This window comes from Rhinoderma darwinii, chromosome 3, assembly GCF_050947455.1.
Source record: "Rhinoderma darwinii isolate aRhiDar2 chromosome 3, aRhiDar2.hap1, whole genome shotgun sequence".
Taxonomy (NCBI): Eukaryota; Metazoa; Chordata; class Amphibia; order Anura; family Rhinodermatidae; genus Rhinoderma; species Rhinoderma darwinii.
Genome location: NC_134689.1, coordinates 412145249 through 412155603, shown reverse-complemented (window position 1 = coordinate 412155603; position 10355 = coordinate 412145249).

Genomic DNA, 10355 nt, shown 5'->3' with positions numbered 1-10355 from the left:
AAGTCCTCGTCGGCCTCGTCCACCTGTCGTTAAGCTGTGAGAGGAGCACGTGCTCCCGCGCCGTTTGAGTCTTTGGAATTTGTCCAAGACTCCTCAGATCGATCTGGCTCCCCGCGACCCGGCGGCGGAGGGACCACTCGCTCGGCAGTGCTTTGGAGCCCTGTCGGTTACGGCGAGCGCGTCTTCCTCCCACACCGTCCGGGTCTGTTTCGCCCCCGGCCACCTACGGCCGGTGTCCCAAAAAGCCCGGCGGTCCTGCTAAGGCGGGCGCTGGTACCTCTCGCTCCCGCGAGGTGCGTTTGCTCAGTGCTGCTTCTATCACTCTAAAAGGCGTCCGAGAGTGCGCTGGTGTCGCCGGAGCCCGAGGCGCGAGAGAAAGCTTTAAACGACGGGGAGGCAGTGACCGCCCCCGTATGTCCGCTGCTCGCAAGGGCCTCTCTAGCCGAGGTGCTCCCAGGCGCACCCGCGCATGGGGCACGGTTGTTTCTCGCAAGTAGTCCAAAGCCGTCTTCCGCCTCGCCCGAGGCTGGAAGTGTCGGCGTGGCTCCCGCATGCAAGCCACACGCGGCTCCACGGTGGCTTCCCTCCCCCCCTCTCCGGAGGGGGCGGCCCCATCCCATGTGGAGCCGCTAAGCCGCCGGGAAAGCGGCCTCGGTTCCCCGTGGGCGACAAAGGCGTCCTCCTCGGCACTTTGCGAGCTGGGCCGCCGGAGAGAGCAGTTAACCCGGATTGTCGAGGTTGTCCGTTGCCTTTGTCCCATATTACCTAAGCCTGGTCCTTGTTACCTTACTGGTAAGGGTTAGGGACGCTGAGCGCGCTCCATCTTCTCGGCTCTATGTTGGGCTCTCTCTAAACAGGTCCTCGACTTAAGACCGACCGGTCTTCGTAGGCATCCTTCATCTCGGCAGGTTGCGAGCTGGGCCGCCGGTGAGAGCAGTTAACCCGGATTGTCGAGGTTGCCGTTGCCTTTGTCCCATATTACCTAAGCCTGGTCCTTGATACCTTACTGGTAAGGGTTAGGGACACTGAGCGCGCTCCATCTTCTCGGCTCTATGTTGGGCTCTCTCTAAACAGGTCCTCGACTTACGATGCTGCCCCGACCGACCGACCGGTCTTCGTAGGAGTCCTCCATCTCGGCAGGTTGCGAGCTGGGCCGCCGGTGAGAGCAGTTAACCCGGATTGTCGAGGTTGCCGTTGCCTTTGTCCCATATTACCTAAGCCTGGTCCTTGATACCTTACTGGTAAGGGTTAGGGACGATGAGCGCGCTCCATCTTCTCGGCTCTATGTTGGGCTCTCTCTAAACAGGTCCTCGACTTACGATTCTGCCCCGACCGACCGACCGGTCTTCGTAGGCGTCCTCCATCTCGGCAGGTTGCGAGCTGGGCCGCCGGTGAGAGCAGTTAACCCGGATTGTCGAGGTTGCCGTTGCCTTTGTCCCATATTACCTAAGCCTGGTCCTTGATACCTTACTGGTAAGGGTTAGGGACGATGAGCGCGCTCCATCTTCTCGGCTCTATGTTGGGCTCTCTCTAAACAGGTCCTCGACTTACGATTCTGCCCCGACCGACCGACCGGTCTTCGTAGGCTTCCTCCATCTCGGCAGGTTGCGAGCTGGGCCGCGGTGAGAGTATGTAGCCCGGACTGTCCTGAAGCGTCACAGTGGCATATTGAACACCCCGGTTGACTTACATTTATGTGGTCGCGAAACCTGGTTGCGGTCTCAGTGCCAATCTGCGTCCAACAACGGGGCTCTTGGTTGCTCTCTTTCCATGTGTCCTAGACTGTCTTCCGATGCCTTGGAAGGGTCGGTCGGTTGTTTGAAGGCATCCTCCTCCTCGGCAGGTTGAGAGCTGGCCCGCGGTGAGAGTATGTAGCCCGGACTGTCCTGAAGCGTCACAGTGGCATATTGAACACCCCGGTTGACTTACATTTATGTGGTCGCGAAACCTGGTTGCGGTCTCAGTGCCAATCTGCGTCCAACAACGGGGCTCTTGGTTGCTCTCTTTCCATGTGTCCTAGACTGTCTTCCGATGCCTTGGAAGGGTCGGTCGGTTGTTTTAAGGCATCCTCCTCCTCGGCAGGTTGAGAGCTGGCCCGCGGTGAGAGTATGTAGCCCGGACTGTCCTGAAGCGTCACAGTGGCATATTGAACACCCCGGTTGACTTACATTTATGTGGTCGCGAAACCTGGTTGCGGTCTCAGTGCCAATCTGCGTCCAACAACGGGGCTCTTGGTTGCTCTCTTTCCATGTGTCCTCGACTGTCTTCCGATGCCTTGGAAGGGGGGTCGGTTGTTTGAAGGTGTCCTCCTGCTCGGCAGGTTTCGAGCTGGGCCGTCGGTGAGAGCAGGTAGCCGGGATTGTCCTGGGGCGCGTCGTAGCAGTTATGCCAACCCATGTCCTGCAGACCTGGGCCGCTTCCGAGCGGTGACCAGGTTGTACCGGTACCAAGTTGGCAGCCAGCTGCGACCTCCCGCGGGGCTCTTGGTTGACCTCTTCTCTGCAAAGGTCCTGGACTTTCTCTGCTGCCTTGGAAAGTCGTCTTGTCCCCCTGGCACTGCGAGGCCGCCCACCTCCCGAGCGCAATAAATGAAGGTAGTCTCAGCACTTCGATGGAAGGGGGGACTACCTGGTTGATCCTGCCAGTAGCATATGCTTGTCTCCAAGATTAAGCCATGCACGTGTAAGTACACACGGCCGGTACAGTGAAACTGCGAATGGCTCATTAAATCAGTTATGGTTCCTTTGATCGCTCCAACCGTTACTTGGATAACTGTGGTAATTCTAGAGCTAATACATGCCGACAGCGCTGACCACCCGGAACGCGTGCATTTATAGGACCAAAACCAATCCGAGGGCTTGGGCGGTGGGGTCGGGCTCCGGCCCTCCCTACGCTCTCCCCGGCCGTTCTGGTGACTCTAGATAACCTCGGGCCGATCGCACGTCCCCGTGACGGCGACGATACATTCGGACGTCTGCCCTATCAACTTTCGATGGTACTTTTTGCGCCTACCATGGTGACCACGGGTAACGGGGAATCAGGGTTCGATTCCGGAGAGGGAGCCTGAGAAACGGCTACCACATCCAAGGAAGGCAGCAGGCGCGCAAATTACCCACTCCCGACCCGGGGAGGTAGTGACAAAAAATAACAATACAGGACTCTTTCGAGGCTCTGTAATTGGAATGAGTACACTTTAAATCCTTTAACGAGGATCCATTGGAGGGCAAGACTGGTGCCAGCAGCCGCGGTAATCAGACGTGTGCTTGGAGAGCTCCTGCTGAAGGAGTGTGTGTTAGGTGCATTTTTCACATTTGGAGCCTGAAAACCTGCTGGAGTCGGCTGAATTTGTTCCAGGCAGGGTCCCCACTCCTTTCCCAGGAGGAGTGGGGTCCTGGGGAGAGACCCCGGAGTCGGGGGTGAGTAAAGAGGAGGACACACTGGCCGCCGAAGCCGGGCGGGAGCGTGGCCGCAAGATGGAGGAGGCAGCCGGCATGCTGCGCCGGTCGGAAAGAATGTGTAAGAGGAGCGGCGGCTCTAACGAGGACTTGAGCCAGCACAGCCGCGGGGATGTGGAGGCTTCACTCGCCGTGAACACTGTGAGTACTGGAGGAAGGACGGAGAGGTCCGCAGCGGCAGCCGACACACAGGCGGGAGCCACTGCGGGGGGAAAGCTCGCGGCGGTGGATGCCGCCGGTGACAGGAGGACGAGCGGGCAAGAGGTGCCGGGAATGTCGGAAACTGTCTGGTGCTCCGTGCTGTCGCATAGGGCATTGGGCGAAATCGTGGACATGGAGGACCTCGAGTATCGGCTCGAGGACTGGCCGGTATTAGCCCCGAGGGAGCCGCAAGAACAATTCCGCCGGAGGGTGATGGCGGTAACGAGCCTGTATATGGCTTCGGAAGAGGAGAGACTGTCCCTGAAGCAGTCTCTGGCTGAGCTCCGTTATCGAGCGGATCATTGCTCAAAAAATAAAAGACCGGCTATCTCAAAGAACATAAAGGAGCTGAAGGAGCGCATAGATTTTCTGGAGACTAGACTGGAGTTAATTTTACAGTCCTCGGGGAGTTTTCGCCAGCGGCTGGTGAGATGGAAGAAGTCCCTGGGGAAAAGAGTACAGAGACAGGGCCAGGAATCGGCCCAGGAATCGGCCCAGGAGACAAGCCTGGAGACAAGTCAGGAGGCAAGCGAGGGGTTAATCCCTGAATTGGAAGCAGCCTCAATCAAGCTGGGAGGAAGGGAGACGTCTGAGTGCAGCCAGGTGTCGGAGGGCAGCCTCCCCTGTGCACAGCGAGAGCGCGCTGTGGAGCACGAACTGAAAATACGAGACGGAGCAAGGCACCGGCCATCGGGTGTCTTGGTGTCGCTGAGCAGCTCGGAAGGCTCAGGGGAGTCGTGGTCGGAGTCGGAGGAGACCGGGTGCAGTGGCGGTCCCGGGGGACTTCTGATGGCCGAAATCAGGCAGGTACAGTCCCCACCGGTGAACTTTGGGGATTTCACATTCGGAGGGGATCCGGTGTCGGACGGCCTGTCTGACAAGGCCGAAAGGAGAAGGATGCGGAAGGCAAGGAAGGCAGGTAAGACTCCAATCATGGAGGAGCGGCTGGTGTATGTACCTCTTCCGAAGCCCGACGCATTCTCTGTACCCCGGGATGCCACTGCAAACCCCTCTGGTCAGCCTACTCCTGATCCTGCAGTGGATCAGGGGTCTGACGGAGGGGAGATTATGTGTAGCCCCCCTGCTCGGCAGGTTCAAAAGATCAAAAGCACTGCTGCCGCTAGAGCGAGTGGCGGTAGCAGTGCAGTGGCAAGACTGGCTGCGAGGCCGGATAGTGGAGCGGCAAATGAGAAGGTTGTGCTCGGGCCCAAGCAGCTGGGCACGGGAGCTGTGTGTATCCCCTTAGGGGAGAACAAATTGGTGCCGAGAGTGGTGCTCTCCTCAGCAAAGTTGCGCCTGGTGGAGGAAGAAGCAACCAGGAAAACAAAATCTGACATTGTGGCTGGTCCAGTAAGGGGGAAAGAAGCCTGCATGCAAAAAAACGCGCCTGTAGCAAAAAACGCAGGAAAAAACGCATGTGGTGTGAATGGGGGTGTGGAAAGGGAAAATTCAATTGTGATGGAGGATGGTGGGGAGAATGTTTCTGGAGAAGAAACAGGGTTGGGAAAGGTAAATGGTGTGAATGGTGTGGATGGAGGTGCAAGTGGGGGTATGATCTTGAATATGGGTGGGGGTGTAGAAAATATGGAATTGCAGGAGGTAGGCGCAGCTCCCGGAGGTGGCCCTAGTGTTCTGGAAGGAGAGTTGATGGAGGCTGGTCTAGGGGGAGACCCACTGAAAAGTGGGGCGCCAGTTGTTAAAGTGCCCATCGGGGCTCCGGGAGCTGTACAGGTTGGAAGGTCCTACGCTGCAGCCGCAGCGGGCCCAAGTGTCCCTTTGTCTGCTGGTGCCGTGCATGGTAACTTGCAACGGCGCCTTGCGGAGGCCCTAAGGAGAGGCGAGAGCTCTGTCCAGATAGGGGGTGAGCAGGTTGACCTGTCTTTCTGGTACGAGAAGTACGGACAGGCAGCCTTCCGAGAAAACCAAGGGAAGGGACCACCAGTGTTGTCCCTTCCGACAGGGGGACCCGGGGGTGTCCGCAGGAATGTGGCCCGTCTCCGGTGGGTTGGTAAGGAAGCAAGCCCCCCAAGATCTAAGGTTGTGGAGCTGCTCCTGGAGATGGGGTTCAGGGCTAATGACATCTATGCCCTGATCCATCCCTACGGCACCTCAGTGTTCGATGTCAGTTTCATGACGGCGGAGGGGTTGGAATCCTTCTGGTCCCGTCATGAGCTGGCACGGGCATTGCCCCAGTGGCAGGGTTTCGCCGTTCAAGCCGTTTCGAGGCAGAATGAGGTCATCAAGAGAGTGACCATTTTGACCAATAATGAGTCACTCTCTTGCATTGACATAATGACCTGGGTGGAGAGACATGGCGAGGTCAAAGGAATGCCCCAGAAAAACCGGGATGAGCATGGGATCTGGTCTGGGGCCTGGACCTTTTCCGTAAAATTAAAGGTCCAGGGGAACTCGGTGTCTCACATGCCCTCCTCTGCTTTCCTGGGGAGGGACAGGATCTTGGTCTTTTACCAGGGGCAGCCGAAGGTCTGTCACAAGTGCGGCAGCCCCACACATTTTAGCGCCCAGTGTAAGGAGAAGAGGTGTGCGCTGTGTGGGGCTCTGGGCCATCTTGCCGCCACGTGCAAGGACATAAGGTGCAACCTGTGTGGTGACCTTGGTCACCCCTTTAGCCGCTGTCCGCGCTCCTTCGCTAACCTGGTCTTTAACCCGGTGGCGCCTGGTCTGGCTGGTGGCAGTGGTCAAGGTCACGGTGTCGCTGGGGAAGGGGCTGGTGAGGATGGAGGGGTGATAGGGTCGAGGAAGGTAAGGACCCTGCCTTCTTCCAAATTTAGGAGGCAGGAGTGCCGTCGACTTGAGAGGGAGCAGGAGGGGCCCCAAAGCCATGGGGTCCAGTCTGCCGTCCCTCAGGAGGCTGGCATGTCTGCGGAGGCCCTTGGGGATGGTGGGGTAGAGGAGGAGATCAGGAGACTGGTCAGGAGGAGAGGAGAAGCCCCCTCTAGTGAGTCCTCATACTATGGTAGTTTGGATGAGGACGAAGTAAAGGGGCAAGATAAGAGAAAAGACACTGGTAGGAAGGCCCTGTATAAGACCAAAGGGGCCCCGTTAAAAACATCCAAGACCGGCCAGATCCCAAAGGAAGGTTTGACTGGCTCCCCCCTGATAGGGCTCTCCAACCGGTACCAGGCCCTTCGGGAGGACATCTCCTCCTCTTCGGAAGAAGGGGAGGGCGAGGGTGAGGTACCGGTGCGAAGGTCGGGTCCTTCGGGAGGTGCTGGACCCTCGAACCAGGTAGTGGGCCGAATACCTGAGGAAGGGGTTGTCACGGCACTGGTGGACAAAGGGGGAGGTGGGGAAATGGGGGAGGTAGTGGGGGAGGGGGATGGGAGTGTAAATAATATTGTTAAAAATGTTGTGGACTCACTTTCTCCTCTTTTGGTTCTAGATGGAAAAGACCTTTCCAAAAACATGGATCTCTCGGGTGCGAGTCTCAAGAGAGGCAACGAGGATTCCCCGGACCCAGATAGCGACGGGCTAACTGGGGGAGGGAAGAAGCTAGCGGTCGACCTCGATCACTCTTGATGGCGGTACCTACTCCGTTGACCCTGGCGAGTATTAATGTCGCCAGCATTAGGTCAGATGCGGCCAGATTCACGGCCTTTGATTTTCTCGGCCGGGTTGAGGCCGATGTTTTATTTTTGCAGGAGACCAGGGTGCCAGACCTGGCATCTGTCCATATGGCCAGGAAGGAGTGGAGGCATGGGCCATCTTACTGGTCTCTTGCGGCCGAGCCGTATAGCGGAGTAGCTGTCCTTTTCAGGACGGCGGAGGTAAAATGCCGACGAGTAATCGAGGTAGAAATGGGGAGGTGTCTGGTCCTGGACGTCTTCATGAAGGGGCAAGAGCTTAGGCTCATAAACATCTATGGTCCACAAACCAAGTGGGACCGCAAGTGCCTCTTTATGAAGATCAAGCCTTTTCTTTTTACCAGCCGCCAAGTGGTCTTTGGAGGAGACTTCAATACGGTTGTGAGACAGAAGGATCGGAGGGGCTCCAAAGACAGGCTGGGCTATGACAGCGTCGCTTTGAATAGCATAGTCAGTGAGGCTCGTCTGGTGGATGTCCACATTAGGCACACCCCGGACCACAGTGGTTTCACATACCATAGGGGTAGTCAGATTAGGTCTAGAATAGACAGGTTTTATTTGAAGGAGGAGGCTGTCTCCTCACCACTTGTGGTTGTGGAGGTAGAATTCTCCGATCACTGTTTAATTGTTTTTTCTTTGAACGTTGCAGAGACCCATCGGATGGGAAGGGGCTTTTGGAGATTGAATTCGGCACTCCTGGAAGAAGCGGACGTCAGACAGTCCTTTGAGGATTTTCTGCAGAGCCAGGTACCCCTTTTGGGCCTTTGTAACAGTAAGTCAGAGTGGTGGGAGATGCTCAAGAAACGCGCGGCAAAATTCTTCCGCCAGCTTTCCAACTTTAGGAGCCTGGCCGGACACTGTCTGTACCAGGACCTAAGAAGGAAACTCGAGCAGCTGGTCTCGACAGGGGGTAGCCGTAAGGATATCTCCTGTGTGAAATCATTGCTCAAGAGGTGTCAGTACGATAGGCACACATCCTTAGTTTTTGAGAGGGATTTCGGGAAGTATCGCTCGCCTGACCCTTACAAGAACTGTAGGATGTCAGTGGATTGCAAGTATGTGGCAGGACTGATCGACAGTACGGGATCCCTGAACAGGTCCAAATCAGGGATTCTGGAGGTGGTCAGATCCTTCTACTCACACCTCTTGAGTAAGAAGGAACTAGATCGAGACAAGATGTCGGCTTTCCTGGCTGAAACCATTCCGGAGCCAGGGATAAGCCCCTCTCTTGGCGTTTTGACAGAGGAAATCAAGGAAGGGGAAGTAAAGAGGGCGATTGAAGGGCTTGCTCTTAAGAAATCGCCGGGACCGGATGGCTTAACGTCCGAGTTTTACAAGACCTTTGGGGAAGCTTTGATTCCCCTCTTGACTGGGGTTTTTAATGAGTGTCTATCCTCGGGCACTCTACCAAAGTCAATGTGTAGGTCAGCCTTGATTCTGTTGTCAAAGGGTAAAGATCCGTCCCGTGTTGAGAACTGGCGTCCCATAGCGCTTCTCAATACGGACCGGAAGATTCTGGCTAAGATACTGTTTAACAGGTTGGTCGAGTTTGCACCGCGGCTCCTTTCGGGTGTCCAGCACTGCACTGTCACGGGTCGTAGCACCTTTAGTGCTGTCCTGGGTGTCAGGGAGGCGGTGGAGCAGGGCAGAGCTGGGCACTGGAAGGGGTACATGCTGTCCTTGGATCAGGCAAAAGCGTTTGACAGAGTTGATCATGAGTATCTCTGGTCCACCCTTTTGAGATACGGTCTGCCTGGGGGGTTTGTGAATTGGCTGCAAACATTGTATGCAGGGGCTGAGACTTTCCCACTGGTGAACGGTTGGGTTGGTCGTCCTTTTGGGGTGGACTCTGGTGTCCGTCAGGGTTGTCCTCTTAGCCCGCTGCTATACGTGTTCGCGATCGACCCCTTCCTTGTGAGGGTTGACCGCGGGCCGTTGGTGGGTGTGAGGATGGACTTGGCGGTCGAGGAGTCTGCCGTAAGGACGATAGCGTACGCCGACGATGTCACTATCTTCGTCTCCTCGCAAGGGGAGGCGGAATGGGTGATGTCTGAGGTAGATCGCTACTCGGACGCGTCTGGGTCCAAGATCAATCTGGATAAGTGCGAAAGTCTCTGGTTGGGAGTGGGGGACCCAGATTTTTGTCTCCCAGACACCCTCCCTGTGCCCCAAGACACTGCAAAAGTTCTGGGCATAGATTTCGGCAGAGGAGACTATCCTACTCAAAATTGGGAGAGCAGACTGCAGATTGCCACCAAAAAGGTGAACCAGTGGAAAGGTTGGACTTTGACCTTCAGGGAAAGGATCAACTTGGGCAAAACATACCTGCTCCCGTTGTTTATTTATCTGGGCAGCATTTGTATCTTGCCAGAACCCTTCTGGACACGAATCTACAGCCTGTTTTTCCAACTGTTGTGGGGAAACAGGCTGAACCTAGTTAAGAGAGAGGTGACTTACCTAACAAGGAGACAAGGAGGGTTGGGTATGGTCAACCCGGTAGTGTTCCTGGTGGACACCTTTCTTAAATGTAACGTGGCAATCCTCTACAAAGAGAGGGCTCCTTTGTGGGTAGTTTCATGCAAGGTGTGGTTTCAGCCGTTCTTCCAGGAATGGGAGAACGGAGGGCGAGTGAAGGATCTTCGATCGCAGCGGGGGCATCTCCCGGCTTACGTTGCCCCGGTTCTGAAGGTTGTCCGCCGATGGTGTCTGGAGAAGGATGAGGTGATTGCGCTGCCGAGGAAACTCCTCGACAATAGGGTGATCACCTCCTATTTCCAGGCATCATTGGCCCTCAAGGACTGCCCAGGTAGGGATCTGAGGGAGGGACTAATATTGTTGAATTCAAATAGGATCCCCCAGAAGTATTGGGACTTGACCTGGCGCTGCTTCCATGGTAAGTTATATGTGAGGGGAAATTTGAAGTACAGGAACTCTGATGAAAGGGATTGTCCCCGGGAGGAGTGTGGCGACACGCTGGAAAGCATGGAGCACTTCCTGCTTCAGTGTCCCCTCAATATAGAGGTGTACAAACGGGTGGGAATCTCCATCGGGTGGCCAGAGATGGAGAGCCTCTCCTATGCTGAGTGGGCCTATG